Source organism: Gymnogyps californianus, chromosome 2, assembly GCF_018139145.2.
Source record: "Gymnogyps californianus isolate 813 chromosome 2, ASM1813914v2, whole genome shotgun sequence".
NCBI classification, from domain to species: domain Eukaryota; kingdom Metazoa; phylum Chordata; class Aves; order Accipitriformes; family Cathartidae; genus Gymnogyps; species Gymnogyps californianus.
Genome location: NC_059472.1, coordinates 114,137,613 through 114,148,141, shown reverse-complemented (window position 1 = coordinate 114,148,141; position 10,529 = coordinate 114,137,613).

Here is a 10,529-nt window from a genome sequence, read left to right as displayed (position 1 = left end):
CCCAAATCCAATACACCACTTAGACATCTGCTTAACTTTAAGCATGTGAGTATCCCCTTTGAAGTCCTATGTATATTGTTTTGCTGGACTGAGGTCAATGAGCTCAGTACCTTGCAGGATTGAGCTCCTGAATGTCAGATTTGATTAAATGCTCCCCCTCTCTTCCCCCGCCCTCTCCTACCATGAAAGCCTGACCAGAGCTAAAACAGCCTCAGGAAAAAAAAAAAAAAAAAAAAAAAAAGGCAGCTGGTGGGAAGTGAGCCTGGCTCAGCTGTGGTAGCTTGGTCTTAAATTGTTGCAGATCTAACCAGAAGAAAAGCAGAGCAAAAAAAATCCAGTCGGAGATCTGGTTAAAAATTAAACCTTCTACACTTTCCTAAGGGAGCTGCAGAATCTCAGCTAGAAGTGACTGCTTATCGATCATGCTGCCTTTTCCTCCTCAAACTCTTCGTGCTGTTGCTTCAAGAGTATGACCGCGCATTTTATCTAACTGCTCCCTGTTAATTGTGCTCCTGCTTCTTTTTTCCTGCGACTCCCAAATGTGCTCTCCGCAAGCGGAATGAACCGCGCTCTCTCTCTCCCAGTCTGTTCCTTGTCAATTCGCATCAGTTTAAGGTCAGGAAAGCTAACGGGGAACAAGGCGCTGCAGCATTTGAACTCAACCTTGCTTTCCCAAGGAACAAACTGACAATTAGTACAGGGATCAGCATCAAAAAAGAGCAACCCAGCGTGAAGCCTGTCTAATTAGTCATATGAACGGAGGGCTTCCCCTCCACTTCCTCGGGAACACATGCCTGTCAGATCTGATACAAAGAGACTTCTCTCCCTAACATAATACTGAAATCAGGTTGAGAACAGGTAGCCCTGGCTGAATCGCTTGTTTAAGCAACAGGAGGCTTAGCTGCAACATCTAGTTGCACGCCTGTATCCACAGTTGCAGCGTGCTTATGACCATGTGCTTTGCAAGTGATTGCAGGATGTTTCTTTCCTTGCAAAACACGGGGTGGGGGGGAAGGCGTTGATCTTGTTGCTAATCTTCTCGATTTAATAACACTTCTTGTTTAGATGGAAAAATGAGCAAAGGGAAAAATCAGAGATGAAAGCTGAATGACAGTCTCCTAATCTCAGAGAATTGTACTGGTTGAGAGACTCCATGTGTCTGACTTCTCTTTTTTTTCTTCTTTTGTTTTGCTTTATGAACCAAAACATGCATTTATCTCCTACAATCTGCAAGACAAAATAAGTAGCAGTAACACTTTGTGATTACTGTTAATTTTGCCATAGTATCTGGATAGTGGCTAACAGCTTGAGCTGAAATTAAGATCCTGTTGCATTGACTGTGAAGAAAACCAAAGCTCATGCAGTCTAACAGTTTGTCTATACAGGAACACAAAGAAAAAACAAGCCAAATGAACTAGAAGTGTATATTTCATGATTAAACTCTATTTAAATTCCTGAGTCAAACTCCTAATTCAGAGTTTAAAAGTCCTTAATCTGATTTTGTTGAATTCATTTTGGCAGTGAGCAAATGAGATGAAATAAAAACTACCTTAAACGTGTCCTGGAACTTTTCTGATGTGGGCTGCAGAATATATGTGGCATGCTAGCAATTCTGAATTTTCGTGTTGTTGTTGAACACAAGGTATGTTTTATACTGGCATGGCTTATTTCTGGAAGGAAAAAGGAATAAACTAGTCGGATATAATGGGCTTTTGCATGGAGGTAAAGAAACATCTGCATAAGGGCTGCATGCATATAATAAGTAAAGAAACCCACCACCACTGCCACAGTCTTCTAAGTACATCTGCTGGGTCTTCATGATAGTGATGTGTTGCAACAAGTCCCTTGGCACTGGTTTCTGTACAGATCATAGCCTAGATTGGGTTGGGGTTTTTTTTTTCCCCTTCTTTTCTTTCTGTAGCCAAAGTGCTTTATGCCTTCGTTTCACTGACACGACTGTTCCATCAGACAGAAACTCTCTGTTCCTTCTGTAGGGGCTGCCAAACAGCCATCAGAGAAGCTTTGCTCCTGCAAGGTACTTCAGGCTGTTTGTTTCCAACAGGAGACTGACAGCTGCATCTCCAGATGGGGATTCCTGGCATGGCAGGAGAATGCCCGTACCAATCCAAGCATCTGTATTCAGGTGGCTCCTTTGTTTATTTACCAAAAAGGAGCATAGATGTTTTCTATTTGATACAGCACTGGGCTGAGTCTCAGGAGACGTGCATGCACTTCCTACTGTGGCATTTACCTTCTGGTACTTCAGAGGACAAAGCTGAACGAATTTGTGTAGTTCTTCCTTTCCTACCTATCACGATAATACGCTTATTTGCAAAGCACTTGAGTTGTACCACCAAAAAGTGTGATAAAAGGCCTTTTCATCATTACTTATTGTTATTACTATTAATGCAGAAGCACTGGCAACTGTAGCTTCAGCTAAGCATGAGCTCACGGGGAGCACCACTGCACCTAAGCAGAAATGCCCAGGAACTGAGACTCTGCAACTGAGGTCTTTGTTTCCTCACATACCAGAGAAAGGGGAAAAAAGAAGAATGATTCCTCTGATATACTGAGTGATACAGGAGCAATGCCACATGCTTGCCAGTGAAGCTGCATCTCTTTAGTATTCAGATGAGCACTCCCTGCTTCCTTCATGCAGATTCTCTGTGTATTAATTAACTGAAATCAGATGCTTGGTGCTTTTAGCAGCTTGTGTTTGAATAGACACTTGGTGGCACACTTTCTCTGAAGAGTGCTGTGGGATAATGTAGCTGTTTTGCTGGAGTCCCTTTTTGTTATCTTCCCTTGTCCTTGGCATGGTGTGTTCTTACAGGCTGCCAGCCTTGTCCTCTGGCTTTTGCAGCTTACCTGGAGAGCAAGGGCAGCTGTTTTTAAGAAACAAACAAACAAAACGCTTCCCCACAGATCCCTCTTCAGCTCCTGAGAAAGAAAGAGAATCGACAGCTACAGTGTTCTGCAGGTTTCAATGACCATCTGTGTGGTCCAAGCTCTGCTGAATTTCACTGTGTTCTGGGATTGCTGGAAACAAAGTCCTCTGGTGGACTTCTTGGTCATCCCTTCCTACTACTGCATGGCTGCTTTCTAGAAGGCACAATACTATTCAGTATTTGCATATACTTAACAAAACACTGTCAGCTTTTGCATTAGCTGGTCCTGGTGATACATATTTCTATTACACTCACACATAAGGAGGAATCGCACTGTATTAAAAAAAAGGTATTTGTACAAGTAGTAAGAAGATAATATGCTTTATGATTTTTCCTCAGACAAATATTCATGGCTTATGAATGGTATTTACCCTGCTGCCCTTGTTATATGAATACTTGCCTAATACTATTGCTCAACCATAAAGCTTGCATTTGCTTCCAGCAGAGTTCAGTGGCGTGAGCTGGCTAATACCAGCATCACCTCTCTGTGAATCTGCATTAATGAGTCATTAAAAGAAGAATTGTGCGTACATTGCCCTGAAATTTTACAATTTGACATGGTACTCTGTTGCCTTCCTGTGCTGGTTGAAGATGCTGGTTGAAATGTGGAAAAAGTATGGGCAGTACCCAATGTCTGTTCGACTTAGAGCTCTGATCATCTTTTCCTCATGCTGCTTCTACCAGCTGGCACTTCAACAATGCAATGGACTGCACAGGATTGGGCACAGGGCCCACTAATTAACCAGCACTAATGACCACTACCAAAATCTACTGCCATTAGAGCACAACTGTAGAGAAATGGCCATGGTGTCAAGTCTTTCATATACTTAGCCGTGGACAAGAACTGAGGGGGAGGGGCAAAGGGAACAGTGGGACAGTAGTATGTTACATGTCAAAGATGCATGTCACATGATGATGAACTGGTAACTGGTTCCCTGGTGCTTTTTTTCCCCTCAGCCCTGCAAGCAGTACTTTAATTAAACAGGCTAGTTTTCCAAAGCCATCTTTTCTGCTCACTCTCCTTACTCAGTGTATTACAGCATTGGCTGCTCTGCAAAGCTCTGAGGACTTCTGTGAAGAGGAAAAGAAACAGCAGATTTGGTTCCCAAAAGCTCTAAAGCTCCATTTGAAACCAGAGAGCGAGTCAAGCCTTCCCATCATTCGCATGGGAAGGTTTCAGATGATATAATAGTATCTTTCTCATCCTTTACAGCTCTGGTTCAGGGCTGTTAGCCATTTCAGCAGTGTCCCTCTGAGGGAACACTAGCGATGCTGCTGACTCACAAAAGGCTCCACTTCCTTGACACATTGCAGTGACTGCAAAGAAAGCCTTTCTCCATGTGAGCCATGCTGCAGCTCAGCCTGGTTCTCATTATGTTCCTCTCCATACCATTATACTTCTGCATAGACGCAGTACCCACCCAACTGGGGTCACGTCTGCTGCTAACTATCTGCTGACATATTAAATAAGTTATATGGGTTTCTTCACTGCTGCCAAGGGCAAAATATTCCCACTTCTACAGTATTTCATTATCTTCTTTTTTTTTTTTTTTTTTAACCAGATGCTAGTCAAGCTGCAAAAAGCAGGGAAAGTTCCTGAAGTACTGTGATCTTACCTTATTAATGCTGCCTGTTTTCCTCCCCGGAAGGATAGGATATGAAACAACGGGGAAGCCAGGATTTCTCTACTTGGGTCTTTTGCTTTTTGCTTCTTCCTGCCCTCACCTGACGTGGACGCTATGCAATTTGCTTTCAGTATCTCTTTTAATTGAGAGAGGTCCAATGTAATGAGTCACCTGCAGGACCTTCATCTTCACCACTGAACACATGGGCAGTTTGCAAGACATCTTAATGTCTCTTCCATAGTTTTTTGACCCCGAAGCACTGTCTTTGTTTATATAACACAAAACAGATACGCTTCGTTGTTGTGATATTACCATGAGGGAAACTATGCTTGTTGCCTGTTTCTTAAAACTGGCTTCCTTAAGGAAACAAGGCTGAAACAATTCTGTCTGTCCGTCCCACCCCTCCTCCAACAAAACTTCTGAACTACTTGGCCAATTTCAATTTTTCTTAAAAATAAGGACAGGATGTCAATGATATTAAATGTATATTTGTTTTGTGAATATAGACAGACTAATACAGGAGGCAGAGATTCTCTTTATGCCTCCAATGATGAAATGGTGACTTGGTTCTCTTTCTTATTACATAATTATTGACATCGCAAACTTTATCACAAGACATAAATTCATGGGTGACCAGCCTTCATAGATTCTGCTACTTTATGCAAAGTATTTCTTCATGTCCCCTTCAATAGCTGCTCCTGAGAAATTGTACCTAAATTTGCACATACTGCCTGCCCCATTGTATCATAGAGGAACAGCCTGTTCCTCAGTAAACCCAGTATGGGGCAGACCTATTAGTAGCCTTGTTCCTCAAGCCTAGGAAGTGGGTCTGGTTTCCCAACACAAAGATTTTTGTGCGATCTGACATGTTCTTCCTTGCTTTGATTACACAGGTTTATGCGATTATTTCATTTGTTATAATCTTCTGTAAAAAAAAAAAAAAAAGAAATTTGGTAAATTCAAATTATACCAGAGGGGCTAAAATTAACTTTAGCTGTGTTGCATGTGCTACTGGCTCATATATAATAGTTTAAACCTCTTCCAGTCCCTGGCACTTGGATGACTAAACAAGCTTGTTAGGAGGTTCACCATAAGCCTTCAAACAGGACCACACCTAGACACGTCTAAAGCTATTTGGTATCGGCGTGGCACGTTAATATAAAGTCTGCTGAACAGATAGTAAATCTGGTTTCTGTCTTTCCTCTTAAGAAGGTAACCCAGCTTTTGTAAAATCTGGGTTCCATATGCAGAGCCAGCTATGAAGTCTTTCCTTTCACAGGAAAAGCCTGCACCAGTGTCCTCAAGTTTCGTCAGCTCTGTTATGTCTCTCATGTCCCTTCCTTCCTCCCCAGGAGATTCAAAGTACCAGTGCTTTGGTCCGGCCTGCCTCTTCTTTGCTAGAGACAGATGATGATAAGTAGGTTTCATGTCCCTGCTACCTGTTAATAAACAGAGGCTCAGGGATAAAAGCAATGGGCATGTTGCAAGGACCTAGATAAAAAGCCCAGTGAGGAACCGCAGCTTCTGGTGTCAGTTGTACAAGTCAACGAAGAAAACACGACCGGGTTACGGACAGCCTATTGGTATAATTCACTTCTAGTTTGGCTGCAAAAGAGTTTGTTGCAATCCTTCCCCCTGATTTATGGCTCTGAGGAGAGGTTATTTTAAGATACCAAGAACTCAGTTCAGGAATATGGTTAACTGCTGAAATGACCCCGTCTTTGCTAGATCATGTATGGCATGTTTCCTGCGGATAGCTGAGCTAAGTTCACCAGTGACTCTGAGTGTTAGCAAAGCTCCAGCTGAACAGCGGCTTAAGAATATAAAATGGTGACACACCGCAGGAAGAACATTGCAGAATGATCACTGTTTATTAACTCCTCTGGATCTGGGGCTGAACGTGATGACGTTTCAGCTTTACCTCAAAGCTTATGTGCTCTGAGAGAGAGCTGGCATTTCACAGCAGAAATTGCTTTTCTTTAAAAAAAATTTAAAAGTAAAATGAGAACCAAAGTGAGTTACAGATGGCAAGGACTGTAGGCTGCCAGTGATGGCCATGAGATAGTATTCAGATGACCTAGGCAGTGCTTGAATAAACCGAGAATTCTTTTGTTTAAAAAAAGACAGGAAAGAGAAAAGATGGCTTTCAAAAGGGCTAACCCTTCCTTTCTTTCTTTGCATGTACAACCTCCCTTCTCTACCACTGTAGCTCATGCAGCTCTCACTTAGGTGCTTCAGATGCACTCAAAAGTTGGTTCTTTTTGGTTCTCAATTTTCTGTGAAAGTCCTCTCATTCCCATGCCAGTTGGTTCTCCAGCCTTCAGTGTGATGCAGCTTTAAGAATGCACACTTGTGTCAACAGAAGAAAAACAGGGTAAGCAACAGGGATACATTAGAAATCCCACTCTCTGTGCCGTGTCTGCTTCTCCAGCCCCCATCACTACCATCTACACCGCTGTCGGTGGGACAAGTGCATGCTGCTCCTGTAATTCCACCATCACCACCATTGAAAGCACAACAGACACAGATTTTCAGGCAAAAGAGCACAGTCTAGAGACAGACAAGAAATACCAAGGTTAGCATGTTATTCAAAACTGTATATACTCAGGTTTTAGTGGGGAAGATCAGCAAAATAATGGTGACCATTGTGTTGTGCTTGTGACTGCAGTCTGTACCCATTCAGTCTTCCAGTGCTCAGGTCACACATTAGAGAGGGATCGGTCACTGTGGATTAGCACATGTCATCCATTTTAGTGACAGCAGAACTAAGTAATACTCCCTTTCCTGCAGCAGTCGGTGGCTTCTCTAAAGACATTTCCAAATTCAATTGCTGTTGGGTTAATTCCTCTTCTCTTATATCATACTGCAAACTGGACAGCTGCCTCAGCTGGTGTCTGAATCTTCAATAGAGAAGAGGTCAGCAAAACTATTTTTCAACATTTAGCAGATATCTACTGAAACTGTCAATTTTAGAAAGCTGATGGCAAGTTGTTTGACAGATGCCAAGTGGTAAGAGCCCAAATATACTATTGGGAATGTTTATTTGTGGGCATAATCTCCCCTGTCAAACTGAAGAAAAGGATACCATGCAGGTTGCAAATATTAAGTGACATATTTCATACGGCCTTTCTTTTGCTGAAAACATAAGTGCATGTTAAACATAGAAGTGCTCTTCCCAATCCCTAGGAACACATCAGTGCAAAAGGCTCACAACCCTTTGAAACTGAACTTAGGAAAGAAAGTGTTCAAACATTGGTTGCTTTGATAACAAAAATATTTAAAAAGCTCTCTGAAATATGACCTAATTGAATATGATACTGTCATCGGCTGTTAGTGAGTAGCAATGCCAGCTTTAAGAATAGACTCTGTCTTTTCCTTTGTGAAAGCTCAGACAGAGTCTACAAATCAAGCTGTCTTCCAAATGCCCTGTTTTATAAGCAGTACTAATATCAGCTCTCTATATGGCGCTTTTAATCAGCGGACTCCAAAGCCTCTTATGCAGCAGGCTGGTCTCATCACGCTTGTTTTTGGGCAAAGCAAAGCAGGAACGTAGAGCAGTTGCAATTCTGGGCTAGAGTCTAATAAATTCCGGTCTCATGTTCTAGTTACCATCGCATACTGATCGAGACCAAACGTGGCATTGCCAAGGAAGGGTGGAGGCATCACCTGAGGTACAAAGCTGTCATTACGGCTGTAAAAGTTTAGCCGTGCTTAAGCCACTCTTTTTTTCCCAGCAAGTATTTCCACCCCTGGGACTTAATGCCAAATCTTCTCAACCCTTTGGTCTTAATTTTCTTTCCATTACTAAGTGTCAGATATGTCTGTTTATTTTCCCAAAATTAACCTTGGTTTTCCCTTTTTGATATAAAATACATGTTTCAAAGTACTCACTATATTATGTCCAGGCTTTCCACCCCTCACCTCTGCTACAGCCTACTGTACACCATTATCTTTCTTTTACAGTGCCAGCCTCGGTTTTACGATCCGCTTAGTAAATCTATGTAATTTATTCTGGTAGGCTAAAGGGAATTTTCTTTTCGATTCTTATTTATTCTAGGCCTTTTTAGGATATCCACACTAATCACAGTGAACAGTTTTAGTATTTTGTGCACTATATGAAGGTAAATATCACTTTCCACAGGATCACTTACATCCAAGTGTTTCAAACCTAAGAGACAAGGTTTGTCTTAGCACTGGCACTCACAGAATTCCTGGTGCAAGAAAGAAAAATGTATTAAAACATTGCTTCTTGTACTGTACTTTGGCAGCTGTCTTTGAAAGATGCACGACAAGGTTCTGTACTCCATACTTGCTCAAGAGTTTCTGTAAAAGAAAGAGGAATATAGACTTAGGTATATAAAAGGGGGCTATGCCATGGACTTTTAAAGAGAACCCACTCATTTCAACTTGTGTGAGACCTAAGCTCTTGGTCAAATCCTTAACTTGCCAAAAAGTGACAATGTAAAATACGTTTTTAACTTGAAATATATTATTCTAACCTATTTTAAATAATAATTTCCATTAATGGAAAAATGTTTCAATTAATGAAAGAGATTTATTATTTGACAAATATTTTTTTACTTTGATTCCACGTACCGATGGAATTGCAGCCCATACCTTCAGGCTGATTTTCATCAATCCCTTAATCAAAGAAAGATCTATGAAAGAGAAAAAGAGAGAGTGTTTAACCCTAAATTTAAGAGGCTACTGTGGAGGCAGAGTAAGTCGCTGGTTTGACTGGGCTAGGCTTAGCCCAGGCCTCAGCAGTGGCTAGGGGTGAAGACAAGGAAGCTAATCAACTACTAGCGTAACTCAGGCTGCCCTTGCTACTAATCATCAACTACATTGTGGTGGGATTCAGCTGTATTGGGTAACTATAGACATATAGAAAGGCTGATTCCTGCTCCGAAGACCTCACAGCCTCGTCAGAGGCAGGGGCAGGCCAGTGGTGGATGGAGGGGCGGGTATGCCGTCTTCCTCTCCTGATGGTCGCCTTGCACAAGAGGAATCCCTTCTGCCTGGCAGTCTTTAAACAGCTCGCCATTTACCTTCCTAATGCTCGGCCAAAAGAGCACACTGGACTGCAAAAGTAGTTCAATCCTTGTGTAATAAAGAATCATCAAAATAAAAGCCTGGGAGCGGTGATTTCTCTGCCGTGGAAAAAATAAGATGCATGATAGGTAGTAAGTGGTGTCTCTTTTGGTGGAAAGGAGCTGTTTTTACATCTTTATACTTCCCATTGTTTTTGTCCCTAAAATACCCAATTTACATTTGCATTTATAAACTATATCTATGATTATATTTATTGGTTATTTACTCGATATGTACTGCAAGATATTATTCTATCAGTTGAGTTACGTTTGCTTCATCCGTGTTTCACAGTAACAGCAGTCACAATTCTGTTGAATTTTGTAAACCTTTCCAGTATCTCAAAAAACTCAGCCCCACTTTGTATCCTGTAAGAAGGCTTGAGGCTAATACATTATTTACTTTCATTTAGCCATATTTTAAATTAACAGGTTTGGGCACTACAAAATTCTAAATGTTCTTCATGAGCAAAAACTACACATTCATTTATATTAAACATAAACTGTTATAATCTCGTGTCTGTCGTAGGGAAATGTTAATTTCTATGTCACCCAGAAGCCTAACTGATTTGTATTTTCACTACCACAATTGTTATTGCTGAAAGCTTTAAAATCAACCATGAATACTGTACTACAGTCAACAAGTTAAGCTCTAAAACCAGCCTAAAAATCTCGGAGAGGCTTGGTAATGTTGAACTGAAGTATTGGCTCAAGTTCTTCTCTGATCCACGCTAAATGAACTGTTAACTTTAAAGGGGCCAGATTTTCACCTCTGATCACCTGAAAGCTGATGGCAACCTACCTGGCTTTTAGCCACATTTTATGGTGCAAATTCCAGGTTGATTGGTTTCCTCGCTTTGATATAAATA